The 13,182-nt window shown below is 52.5% G+C and overlaps 1 protein-coding gene and 1 pseudogene across 8 annotated transcripts in view; one reads left to right on the plus strand and one right to left on the minus strand.

The window, feature by feature from the left end:
* LOC146805993 (uncharacterized) overlaps positions 1-13,182 on the minus strand; it is a 731,342-nt gene that overhangs the window by 166,624 nt on the left and 551,536 nt on the right. The window lies entirely within an intron of this gene.
* LOC146805994 (uncharacterized) lies at positions 6,543-7,740 on the plus strand (annotated as a pseudogene).

Genomic DNA, 13,182 nt, shown 5'->3' on the forward strand with positions numbered 1-13,182 from the left:
GGGGCCCCCCCGAGGCCTATCGTGGCTAAACTGTTCCACTACAGGGACCGCGACGCTATTCTGCAGGCTTCACGGACCCGTGGCCCGGTCCGCTACGAGAACTCGACCATCAATTTTTATCCGGACTTCACGCAACTGGTCCAGAAACAGCGGATGGGATTCCAAGGGGTGAAGCGCCGTCTCCGCGAGCTAGGCCTGAAGTATTCGATGATCTACCCGGCGAAACTACGAGTGGAGCATGGAGAGCGGACAGCCTTTTTTGATTCTCCTGTGGCCGCAAGTGACTGGCTGGACTCGCTGCCGGACGGGGGTGGCCGGCCCGGGCCCTCTGGGGGCACCGCAGGTGACGGGTCCCCTTAGACTGACATTTGGTCCTTGCTTTTGCGGTTTTGCACTGTACAGTTGGGTCTTACTTCTTTTGCATACTGTGTCTTACCAGGACCCGTGAGGGGTGCGGGCGGGTTCGGGTCCCTTTCCTCCTCCGGGGTCTTTTTGTAGAATGGGGTTAGTGGGGCGACAGGCACACTGCAAGTTGGGGGGGGTCTTTGGCCCGCAGGGGTGCAGGGTGGGGGGAGTTGGACTTGGGGTGGGGTTGGGGGGGAAGAGGGGTTGTTTTGTTGTGTGTTTTTTGTTTACAGGGCGAGGTATTGATTTTTGTCCATATTTGGGAACTGTGCGGCGGGCTGGGGGCCTCTTGATCTATTGGAGGGGATGGGGGGAGACGGGTTGAGGCTTATGTCATGGAACGTCAATGGGTTGGGGGACCGTATTAAGCGGGGTGTTGTACTGCAATATTTGCGTCGTTTGACTCCTGATGTGGTGTTTCTCCAGGAGACGCATTTGGTCGGCAATGTCTGCCATGCGATGAACAGGGGGGGATACCGCCTCGTAGCCCATTCTGGTTTCACAACTGGCTCCAGGGGGGTGGGCATTCTCCTGCGAACCTCCCTTCCGGTGGAGATCACGAGGATAGTCTCGGATGACAGAGGGCGCTATGTGTGTTTGATTGGGAGGTGGGAGGGGCAGCCCCTTACCCTGGTTTCAGTCTACGTCCCCCCGGGCCTCCAGAACTCCACCTTTATTGACTTGGGTCGAATGCTGCTTGACCTTCCGGACGGCCTCCTGCTCATGGGCGGGGACTTTAATTCTGTGGTTTCGGGTGAACTGGATCGTCACCCACCAAGGACCCTCCCCGCTGCCCAGTCATGGCTGGGTGGGATGTTGGAGACCTTCGGCTTGGTGGATAGTTGGAGACTAATGCATCCGACCCAGTGTCAGTTCACCTTTCATTCGGGGGCGCATGGGAGTCTCTCCAGGTTAGACTACTTCCTTATGCCCGCGGCGCAGACTGGTCGGATTCGAGAGGTCAGACACCTGGCGCGTGGTATCTCCGACCATTCTCCGCTGTGGCTTCTCTTTGACACCGGGTCGCGGTCCGCAGGGCGGATAGCTCCCATTAACCCCTGGTACTTGCGGGACCCTGTGACTCGTGACAGCCTGGTTAAGGCCATGGACCAATACTTCAGTGAAAACGAGGGGTCGGTGTCGTCTGCGTTGTCCCTTTGGGAAGCCTTTAAAACTGTGATACGCGGACACGCCCTCGCCCAAATAGTGGTGGCCAAGAAGGTTAGGAGCGAGGCGGTGGTGAAGCTGGAGACTGACATCTCGGGGCTGGAGTCGGCCTTGGAGGCGAATGTTACTCCGGACGGGCTACATGCCCTTAGCCTGAAACAGTTCGAATATAGGTCCCTGGTCACTGACGCGGCCAAAACTATGTATAGGGAGCAGCAGGGCCGATTGTATGACGCGGGGGACAAGGCTGGAAAGTTGATTGCGTGGCTGGACAAAAAGGAGAGAGTGAATCGTGTGGTCCCCGAGTTGCGTGCTGCGGATGGTGTGTGTGTGACTGAGCCGGATGAGATTGTGGAATGTTTCGCTGACCACCTCCGGGCGGTGTACTCCCCGGTGACTGACAGGGATGAGGATGACTCTCGCCTCCTACTGAGAGATATTGCTCTGCCCGGCCTGTCCGTTGAGGACCGGGAGCGGCTGGACGCCCCCTTGTCGTCGGATGAAATAGCGACCGCGATTCGTTCCCTTCGCTCGGGCAAGGCTATGGGTCCTAACGGACTGCCCATTGAACTATACAAATTGCGTCCTGATAAGCTTGCGCCCTTCCTCAGCCGCATGTTCCGCGACTCTCTTGCGGCGGGTTCCCTTCCGGCCGACCAGCGCTTGGCCACTATAGTCGTTATCCCCAAGGAGGGCAAGCCGCGAGACCGCTGTACTTCTTACCGGCCTATTTCACTGCTCAATGCGGAGCCTAAAATCCTGGCGAAAGTCCTGGCCAATCGATTGTTGAGTGTCGTGTGCGACCTTATTCATCCGGACCAATGCGGCTTTATCCCGCACCGCAACACCGCTCTTAACTTGCGGCGTCTTCACGGTGCCCTTGCCAGGGCGGAGTTCCTCTCCGAACCGGCCGTGCTGGTTTCTTTGGATGCCACGATGGCCTTTGACACTATTGAGTGGCCATTCCTCTGGGCCGTCTTGGATAAATTCGGCTTTGGAGAGGGATTTATTGGCTGGGTGAGGCTCCTTTACACGGGACCCATGGCTCAAGTGGTGGTGAATGGGCGGGTCTCTCGGCCCTTTGCCCTTGGCAGGGGCACGAGGCAGGGGTGCCCGTTGTCCCCGTTGCTTTTTGCTCTCGCCCTGGAGCCACTCGCTGCCTGGCTCCGTTGGGAGCCCTCGCTTAGAGGGATCCGGTGGGGCCCGGGCTTTGAAGATCGGGTCTCGCTGTATGCGGACGACATTCTCCTGTATCTCACCTCACCACGGCAGTCGCTCAACGTCCTCTTTGACGTTCTGACCTCCTTTGGGAACAATTCGGGTCTCACGATCAATTGGTCTAAATCCTGCGTTTATCCCATCTCTGGTGGTCCTCCTCTCCTGCCGCCTCGGCTCCCGATTCAAATATCTCTGAGCGGCTTTAAGTACCTGGGGATATACGTTTCGCTGGACCCGGCGGCTCGCTATGAGCAGAATCTCCTGCGTCCACTTCGGCGACTGCGGGAGGACACGGCCCGGTGGTGCAGGCTGCCCCTGTCCCCGCTGGGTCGGGCCGCGCTGTTCAAAATGATGTCCCTTCCCAGGTTCCTCTATGCACTCCAGAACTCCTTCGACGTTATCCCAGTGGCCTACTTTCGGGAGGTGGAGAGCCTGCAGAGGAGACTGGTGTGGGACGGGCGGGCGCGTATTGCTCTTGCCAAGCTCACTCTCCCCTGGTATGACGGGGGCATCGCGCTTCCTGACATTCGCAGGTACTATTGGGCCTCGCAGCTATCTGCCATTAACCACGCCACGTATGCGCCCGGCTTGAATCCGGCGTATGAGATGGACAAGTTCCTGCTTCCTGGCGGGAACTACAACAGGGCACTTTATTCCCGCCTGGCTGGCCGGACCCTTACGGGTCCTACTAAGATTGCTGTGCGGACCTGGAGGGCTGACACTGCGGCCATGGGCTGGAGTGAGCGATTAACATGTGCTACTCCCTTGTTTGCCTCCGACCGCCTGGGCAGCTTGTGGACCACGAGGGGGTTTGACCAGTGGGACACGATTGGTATCAGCAAAGTGGGAGACCTGTGGCACAAGGGCGCGGTCAAGACTTTCGCGGTGCTCCAGGCAGAATACGAGCTGACCGACAGGGAGTTCTTCCGCTACGCCCAGGTTCGACACGCCCTGCTCTCGGTCTTCGGGGAGGGGACCAAGATCCCTGTTTCCTCGCCCCTCGAGGACCGCATACTTGACGGACATGTCCCTGATAGTACTATTTCTTTAATTTATAAAAAATTAATTAATCACCGGGCGGACCTTTTTGTGCGCCTTCGGGAGGCTTGGACTGGGGATGGGGTGGAATTGGACGATGAAGATTGGCAGTCTGCACTGTCGTCCCCCAAGGAGGTTGCCATTCCGGCTCGTCTCCGGTTGGTACAGCTCAAGATTCTCCACCGGGTGTATGTGACGGGTCCGCGCTTGGTCTCGATGGGATTTTCCGACGACGGGCTCTGTAAGCGAGGCTGTGGGCTCAGCGCCACCTTTCTTCATATCCTTTGGGAGTGCCGCGAGGTGGCGGACTACTGGCGCCGGGTCCACACGGTTATGGGACAGGTCACTGGGGTTGTGCTGCTGCCGGAGGTGCGTCGCTGTGTCCTGAATGTGTGGGAGCCCAATGACTACAGCGCGGCTCAGACTCGGTGGGCGGCCCTAGGGAACATGATTGCCAAGAGGGACATAGCGCAACTTTGGGGCGCTCAACGGCCGCCCACCGTGTCAGTATGGAAGGAGAATATGGACTGGTGTATGTTTAGGGAGAAGACAGTGTATGTGGCCCGTGGCAAGCCGGGGGCATGGGGTAGAATTTGGGGGCAATGGAACGCGTATCGCGGAGGCATCTGTACGCCCCCCCTGGTAGACACTGATATCGCCATGTCCCCCTGACCCTTGATGGCTCCTGGCGCCTTTTGGAACAACTACATATGGACGTTCATCTCCCTCGACCCCCTCCCCCCCCCCTCCGTCCCCGGCCTCCCGGTACTCCTCTCTTTAGCGGATTGCTCAATTGTCCTGACTGGAGTTTCCCGGGGGGAGCCTGATCCGCACTGGTTTCCCTCATAACTCGCCTTTTGTTTTTTATTGTGTTTCCTTTTGTTTTTGTGATTGTTGGACATACGCTTCCTGTTCCTCGAGAACTATCTGGAGCCACTGCGGGGCAGCGCCCTGGGAACTGATTGTAGCCTTGATATGTGTAGATTTCCTTCTGTACCTAGCGGCCGGCCCGGGTGGTTGTAGGCCCGTACTTGTAACCGAATTATTGTTCAATAAAAATTTTTTCACAAAAAAAAAAAAAAAAAAAAAACAAGTTTAAAAAAAAGAAAAATCCCAGTGGTGTTGGAAGAAATGGACGCAAATTTGGCGTGGATACCTTATGTGCTCAAAGAGTTACAGGGTCCTAAGCGCGAACTACCCCAAATAGCCAAAAAAAAGCTTAGCACGGGGAGGCCTAGCAGTGAAGTGGTTAAATGCAACATTTGTCAACAAATGAAAAGTTTCTACCACAGCACATCCACTAAAGACACCTATCTTTGTTTCAAACGGCTTACCTGTGTCTACCTGGCCCATTGTGGACCGTTACACAGTGATGGCTCTTTTAAATACATCTTATTAGCTGTGGATAGCTACAGAGATGGACTGATGCTTGAACTGTTATAAAAGACTTGCAAGTCTTCATCAGGACATATGCAGTAGCTACATTCCATTCTGACCATAGTCCAGCGTTACTTGAGTGTGGCTGTACACTATTCCTCCCCCTACCTTCCTGAGGGAAACGCAATAGTGGAGATGAGAAACTTTGACTTAAAGCAGTCTTTAACAGCTAGAGTATTGGGTTTAGGCATTACTTGGATTCACCAGCTGTATGGGGTGCAGAGAGCCTTAAACAATCTGCCAAGAAGATCATTGGGTGGTCAGACTTCCTAAGAGGTCCTATTTGGGGTCAAAATATGGGTGCCGGACCTTGACAATCCAAGTGCAGTGGCAGCAGAAATGCTTTTTGATATCAGTGAACGTTTGACTGTCTTACAGGAACTGAAAGATTGCCAGGACGAGCAAAGCAACGAGCTACAGAAACGTTCTGCCACTATCAAGCTGAAGGGACAACCAGCAACTCCTGGCTGGATTCCATAGATCAGCGATTTTGTTTATGAGAAGATTGTGGACAAGAAAGAATTTGGCTCCTTATACAGAGCTTTTAACCAAAAGAAAAACCTTTCCGTGACTTAATTGTTATTACTTCCAGTACTGGAGAAAAAAAAAGACTTCTCGAGAGGATTATATGTATAATCAACCCGTTGTTACAGGTGGGAAGGGAAAGAAACCGTTTTCTTTTAAAATCCTTTACTCACTCTAACAGTGACATGCTTCATCATGGGGCTCACCTCAACTCCTAAAGGTCGGTGGGCTCAACCATATTTCAGGGAGCACTTAAAGATATTGCGTATCGTAGCGTACCATTAAAGATAAAATTTCTCACCCACTCCCACAGAATTCTTTAACAGTGGCGTGGGAGGGAAGGTTAAACTATATACAAACGGGTGTTAGGATTTGTGATGGTCCTATGACCCTAAATTCAGCTCCAACAGCTTCCCCCAGAGACGTGAGTGCATATATACTGTTTGTCTAGAGCACTTCTAAGTGTTTTTAAAATTGGAACAAGCCTAATACTTGCCACTGGTCGGGATGAGGATCTACCCCAACAACTCAGGGCTAAAGATTCCCAAGGGAGCGCAGGAGGGAGGCTTTGTAGTCACACATTCATCAAAGGTCCTGCCCTGCTGGAACCTACTTGTACTCATTCTCCCCGGCTCCTTATACAGAGCACCTGTGACTGTCCTGGCAGTTGAAGTTACCAGAACTGTATTTTTGCCTTCCCTTGCTGGTTGTAAACAAGAGATTTGTATTGATTGATTTCATAAAACCACACCATGTGGCCGGTTCTACGTAGTAGGCCACAAGGGCTCCTGGATAGTTACCTGCCTCCTATCAAAGCTGTACCGGAAATTCCACTACAAGCTTTTACCGACACTGAGATTTTTACTCTTCGGCTGGGGATATCTGATCGTGAAGTCTTGCTACTTCCAGTTACATCTACCATCACCATACAATCACTGTATGCGAGTTCACAGGTTTCAACACCACATGCCAACAGGGAAGTTGTTTATTATGAGCCACCTTTAGAGTCGACTACCAGTTCAGTATCACTATGTTAGGTCCCTGTTTTTGCACAGACTGCCTCTGGCTATTTTGCCGACATATATGATTTTTATTCGGATTCATCAGACCCACCACCACATGGAATTCGTGCATTAATATTTTGGCTCAAAAATACATATTTTGATCTAAAGTGGATTTACATTTGGATTTACATTTCATTGCTCTTTCTTTTCCTTTGGATTGGTTTTGTGACAGTATTTGTTTTGCTTCTGAATGGACACTGTCTTCCAAAATGCCCTGTTGTTGAACTGGTAATAGAGGTATTGAAGCTTCATTCTTCATCACCCAAAAGTGCGAAGAGACCTGTCCCTGGTGAGTCTTTCAGCAGTTCCGGTACTTGATGGAATTGTTTTGGATAAGGTACCATATGGTATTTTTGGACCAACAAAAACTTTACAGATACCATATGTATTTAAAATATCACTGAATGATATTACTCCTAGCAGCATCTCTGATGGTTGGGATATTCATACAGTCAAATCTATGCTCAATGAGCTATAACCGTATAATGCATTTGAATGTGAAGATATGTATAGTGGAACGTCTAATTATGAATAAATGTTTTGTTTTCACTGCTATGCACACCATTACTTACACAGAGCTAGTACTCAACGTGCAGTATTTAATTACACAGAATGGGAACATTGCCCTACACCACCTATGGGTATCTCCAAAACATTTGCACAGAAATGTTCATGTTTTTCTGCCAATAACCCCGTAGTGCCAGAGTCTTATTATAAACTTCTCCATTCCCTGGTGAAAAAAATTATGGTAACAAATACAAAGCTACTTTATTCAGCCCCCTGTATTTCCAAGTTGTCGATACAAGGGTATGACTTTTGGAAAGACAATATTGATTTGAAGTCTGTTTGGGGAACTAAAGACTGGCAAGTTAAAGGCTTTGTTTAGAGCATGTCTTATACCAAGACAAATAATCTGAATAAAACTGTGCAACAAAAACTGTGCAACAAAAATCCTACCTGGGCCTGGCCAAGATAAAGGATATGAACACATGAAACAGTCCCATATTTGCATGTTAGGAACGTACAACAGCTAGATCCAGTTTCCAAATGCACAGTGTCAAAAATGTTGTGCTGGAGTTTCACAGGGCATTCCATAGGGGGATGCTTTTAAAGTAGGATAAAGAGAGGGACTACTATAATCTTCCCGTCGATACACCTCCTTCCTTGGGTTCTGAAGAAGATCAGGAAAGATTAAGCCCAAGTAACTTTATTACCCCAGTTGAGGCCAGGAGACTGTGGTACCTAGAACCTCTGAGCCTGAGTATGTCCCATCCGATCACGCAGCAGGGCAGCGCCATGCATCTATCTCCACAACTTATACGTTCTTGCGTTGAAATACAATGCAACATTTAAACATGTCTGAAGTGGTGCCTGAGGTGGTGGATGTTATCCTTGCTACCAGAAGCCCTTCCTTGAAGTCTGTGTACATGCCCTCAAATGGAGTTTTGTGGCTTTTCAGGGATGAATCACAGCAGCTCTTCAGTTCCCTACTCCACAGCTATTGTATTGCAGTTGTGCTTATATAGGGCTCATACTACAGGAAAGGCAACTAGTAATGAAGTCTCATCAGAGCGGGAAGAGCTGGCTAAACCAACCTCCAGAATGGCTCATCTCCATAGTCTTCCTCCCAATGGCGTCTGCACATTCCTTCCTTTTTTTTTTTTTTTTTTTTTTTGATAAACCTTTATTGAGCATAAAGAAATAGTACACAGCTGTACGCCTACATCCTGAATGATCAGGCCGGCAGCGACAACATGCGGTGGGGGCATCGATGACCATATTTTGAAAAGCAATCACTGATTTACACAGCATGTCGCCTACAACCCAAACGTGCCGGTCGCGTAGCATAGGAACTAGAACTGTGTAGGCATGTAGTAGGGAACAATCAGAGCTGCGTGAAGTGATCCAGCATGAGGAACCTGAGGTTTCATTCAACTTTAATAACGGAACCAAACAAGTGCTACATAAACAGTGCCCTTCCAGCAGAGATCCAGCACACCTAGCATGAGGCATCCATGGCAGTGTGGCGCCTGGCTGTGCGGGTCGCGTATCACGCTATGGCACGCGGGACCCAACCAAGGTGCCGACGTCACGCGCACCAAGGCCCCGTCAACTGATCTGGGAGGACATGGCAATGGCCCTAGTAGAGAACATGACATGATGCTGCCTCCGGAGAGTCGCGCATGCTATGCCGTAGTGGGGTGGGGGGGGGGAAGGGGGGGAGAGGGGGGGGGACAATAAGCTCGCAGCTCCCACCACCCGCATATCCCGTGGGAGTTAGGCGATTCCCCGGGACGTGTGTAGCCCAGCCGAGTGTAGCGAGAGCGCTGGCGTCACATGTATGGGGAACTAAGGGAGTGCGGGAAGGGGGGCCAAACCAGTGTCAGCTGGCAGTGGATTAGGTGCTGGAGCCGACGAGGTGGACCGGCCCTCCACTGTAACATCCCCACTCGCACCTGCAGTGGGCTCGTCTGGGAACTGCATTTTCAGGAGATACGCAGTGAGAGGACCCCAAAGGTCCTTGGGGCGCGATTTGTGAGGCAGAAGGTCCGAATAGTTGTGCAGTTGTTCCTGCCAAGTTGTCATCGTATCCAGCCAAGTCTTGAATTTAGGCGCTCGCCCTCGCCCCCACCGGCATGCGACATGGCGTTTTGCCAACAGTAGGCCAATCGCAAAGAATTTCCGGTGCGCCTTAATAGCGGGGTTGGAGTGGCCCAGCAGGGCAATCTTAGGACAGGGAGCAATGCTTACCCCAATCATTTCAGTGAGAGCTGCAAACACCTCCTCCCAATAGGTGGCAACGGCCCGGCAGGACCACGACAGGTGCATGAAGTCCGCGCCTGGCCTTCTGCAGCGTAGGCAGCAATCGTTGTCCCGGAGTCCGAAGCGGTGTAGTTTAGCGGGTGTAAAGTAGAGGCGATGCAGAAATTTAAAATTAACCAGGCGAAGGCGGGCATTCCCCGTCACCGTGCTGGTATGGGAGCAGCTCTCCTCCCACTGAGCGTCCGACAGTGGTTCCCCCAGATCGCAATCCCAGTCATTACGCGCTCGGAGAGGGGGCGGGGGGACGGGGCGGCCTGTGCGTGGGTATATAACATGGAGACCACATGTGTCGGAGTTCCCTTCTGCAGCAGGGCATGGAGGGGCGCCATGGTGTCAGGCTCGCTCGGAAAATCGGGGGTGACCGCCTTGATATTTTGCCGGAGCCGAATGTAAAGAAAGGTATCCATAACGGAAGGACTGGTATCCCTGAAGAAATGTGTAGCTGTGCGGAAACTCCCCTGGTGGTACAGATCCCCCCAGGTGTGCACCGCAAGCTTTGCGAGCATTCTACGGCCAATTTCCTCACGGGCCACGCTCACCCTTGGATCGTGGGCTAAGGCCATACGAGGGGAGTATAGGAATTTTACTTCCATGCGTTCCGCCAGTCGTCTCCAGGCACTGACAGTGCAGTCGACCGTGGTGGGGTCTCTATGTTCTATTCGGGCTGACGTGTACAAATATCCGGAAGGTTGTTCCGGCCTCATATACCCATCTTCGACTGCCAAGTGCGCCATAAAGGGGGGAGGGTGAAGCCAATAAGCGGCGAAGTGACCTTGTGCGCAATCATAGTATCGCTGGAAATTGGGGACGTCAAACCCCCCTTGGTGATAAGGTACCATAAGGGTTCGCAGCCCGAGTCGGGCTTGCTTGCCTCCCCAGATAAGTCGAGATAGCTGGGAATTGAGGGCACGGAAGAAATATGAGCCAGGACTGTATGGTATGTTTGTAAAGAGATACAGCAGCTTGGGGAGGACCACCATTTTGATCAGTGAGATCCGACCCGCCATTGACAATGGGAGGCGGATCCATTGGGTAACTTTGTCCGTGAGTTTATCCACAACAGTCCCGTAGTTGGCTCTAATCAGGGCTTCCCGATTTCTTGTCACCTGGATGCCCAGGTATTTGATCTCCTCTTGCTCCCACACCAGGGGATAATCCAGGGGGAACTGTGTAGTGCTGTCAGTCAAGGGGAACAAGGCAGACTTCGTCCAATTTATCTGAATCCCCGAGAGGGCACCGAATTTAGTGACCTCCCGCAGCAAAGGGTTCAAGTTTTCACGCGGCTTATGCACATAAAGAGTCATGTCATCCGCATATAGTGCAATGAGCAGTTGGCGCTCAGGGTATATGAGAGATCGGTGATTATGATGCTGCCGAAGCTTGGCCGCTAGGGGCTCTATGGCTAGTGCGAACAGCACCGGGGAGAGGGGACATCCTTGTCGGGTCCCCCTGTGAATCTCGAAGGGGGAGGAGCGGGCACCGTTAAGCAGCACCATTGCTCGAGGCCGGCAGTATAACAGTCGGATCCAGTCCAAGAAATTGAAGGGCATGCCCATCCGCTCCAGCAAGGCTAGGAGATAATCCCACTCGAGGGAATCGAACGCCTTAGTGGCGTCGAGAAAGACCGCGGCCGCCTCGCTCTTCGGGTCAATATCCTGTATCACCGCCTGAAGAGTGCGCAAGTTATGAGAAGTTGCCCGGTTGGGGACAAACCCGGCCTGGTCTGGGAGCACGAGGCGCTCCATCAGGAGATTAAGGCGCGTAGCCAGGACCTTCGCTAATATTTTAACGTCTGTATTTAACAGTGAGAGGGGCCTGTAGGAGTCGCAATGTTCCGGCGCCTTACCAGGTTTTAACAAAGACGTTATGAGGGCCTCTCGCATCGTGGCAGGCAGGGATCCCTCCTCTAATGAAGAGTAGTACACCTGCTGTAGAATGGGGGCCAACACATGCTTGAAGGCTTTGTAGAAGTCGATCGGTAGCCCGTCCGACCCTGGCGCCTTTCCCGACTTCATGGACATAATTGCATCCGTTATCTCATCTAGTTCCAGTGGATGGTGGAGGAACTGCTGCTGTGTGGGGCCCAGCCATGCCAGCGCGGTGTCATCAAGGTAATCATGTAACACAATCGGTGCGGTCCTTTGGGAGGTGTATAGCCTAGTGTAGTGATCCGTGAGTACCCTGAGTTGGTCAGAAAGATCCCGCTGCGGGGTGCCATGTTCATCCAGCAAGGTAGCAACGTAATTACTATACCTAGGGGAGCGAGTCGCGGTGGCTAACGCCCTGCCAGGTCTGTCGCCCTCACCATACACTCGGGAGATAAAGGGTCTCCCCAGAAACTTACTCTCTTTGGCTGCGGCTTCCGTGTATTCATTTAGCTTCTCTCGCATCTGCGCCGCTGTGCTAGGGTCTCGCCCAGTTTGCTCCATTTCGTTCTCCAGCTTACGGAGGTCAGCCTCGAGCCTGCGTAAATCTCCGCGTAGAAACTTAAGGACCCCGCCTCCCTTAGCTATGCACCAGCCTCTCACGGTAACTTTGAACGCCTCCCAGACTGTAGTAAGGCTGGAAACGGAATCTATGTTACGCTCAAAAAAGTCCTTTATGTCTTGCTCAAGTTCCGCCTGAAACACCAGGTCTGTGAGGTGTGCAGGATTCAGTCGCCAACTCAGATAGGGGGAGATCGCGAGGGGAACACGCAGGGACAGAAGGACCGGAGAGTGGTCAGAGAATGTGCGAGCCAGATGAAGCGCTCCACCCAGCCAAGGGGAGAGGCCAGATGAAAGGAATACGTAGTCAATACGCGCCCAGGTGGAATGTACTGCGGAGTGGTGGGTGCCCTGTCGGAGCGTGGGGTGGAAGTGCCTCCATGCATCAATTAAGCGATGCTCGTCCACTATATTCAACAACGCGCGCTGTGTGTGTGTGTAGTGCGACGCCTGCGGGTGTGACCTGTCCATCCCAGGCCGGAGTGCAGTGTTGAAATCACCCCCCAGTATAATGTGGGAAATACCTAGGGACTGGATCTTACCCCACATAGAGAGGAGCGCAGAAGGGTCATCCGTGTTGGGGCCATAGTAACAAGCAAACAAAATTGTATGCGAGTGCAGTGTCCCCCAAACCATGCAGTATCGCCCCCCAGAATCTACCTCAGTACCTGCCAGCGTAAACCCCATCCCCCGTCTCACTAGAATGGTCACTCCCCTCGCGTAACTCGAGTATGACGAGAACAACCTGGTCGTAGCCCATTGTGACGCAAATGGGGGGGTCATCCCAGGTTGTAGGTGCGTTTCCTGGAGCATGGCAAAAGACACTCCCTGCCGAGTCAGGTAGCCGAGGACTTGCCTCTTCTTCCTCGGGTCGTTTAACCCACGCACATTCCATGAAAGCAACTGAAAGTTCTGCGCAGGGCGCTTCTCAGTTAAGTCCCCCATCCCCCCGTGTAAAGGCATAAGTGGCATGTTATCACAGCTGGCAATTGCTCGTAGCACTCAGTAACGAACTCCAT

The sequence above is a fragment of the Triturus cristatus genome, chromosome 8 (assembly GCF_964204655.1).
Source record: "Triturus cristatus chromosome 8, aTriCri1.1, whole genome shotgun sequence".
Classification (NCBI taxonomy): domain Eukaryota; kingdom Metazoa; phylum Chordata; class Amphibia; order Caudata; family Salamandridae; genus Triturus; species Triturus cristatus.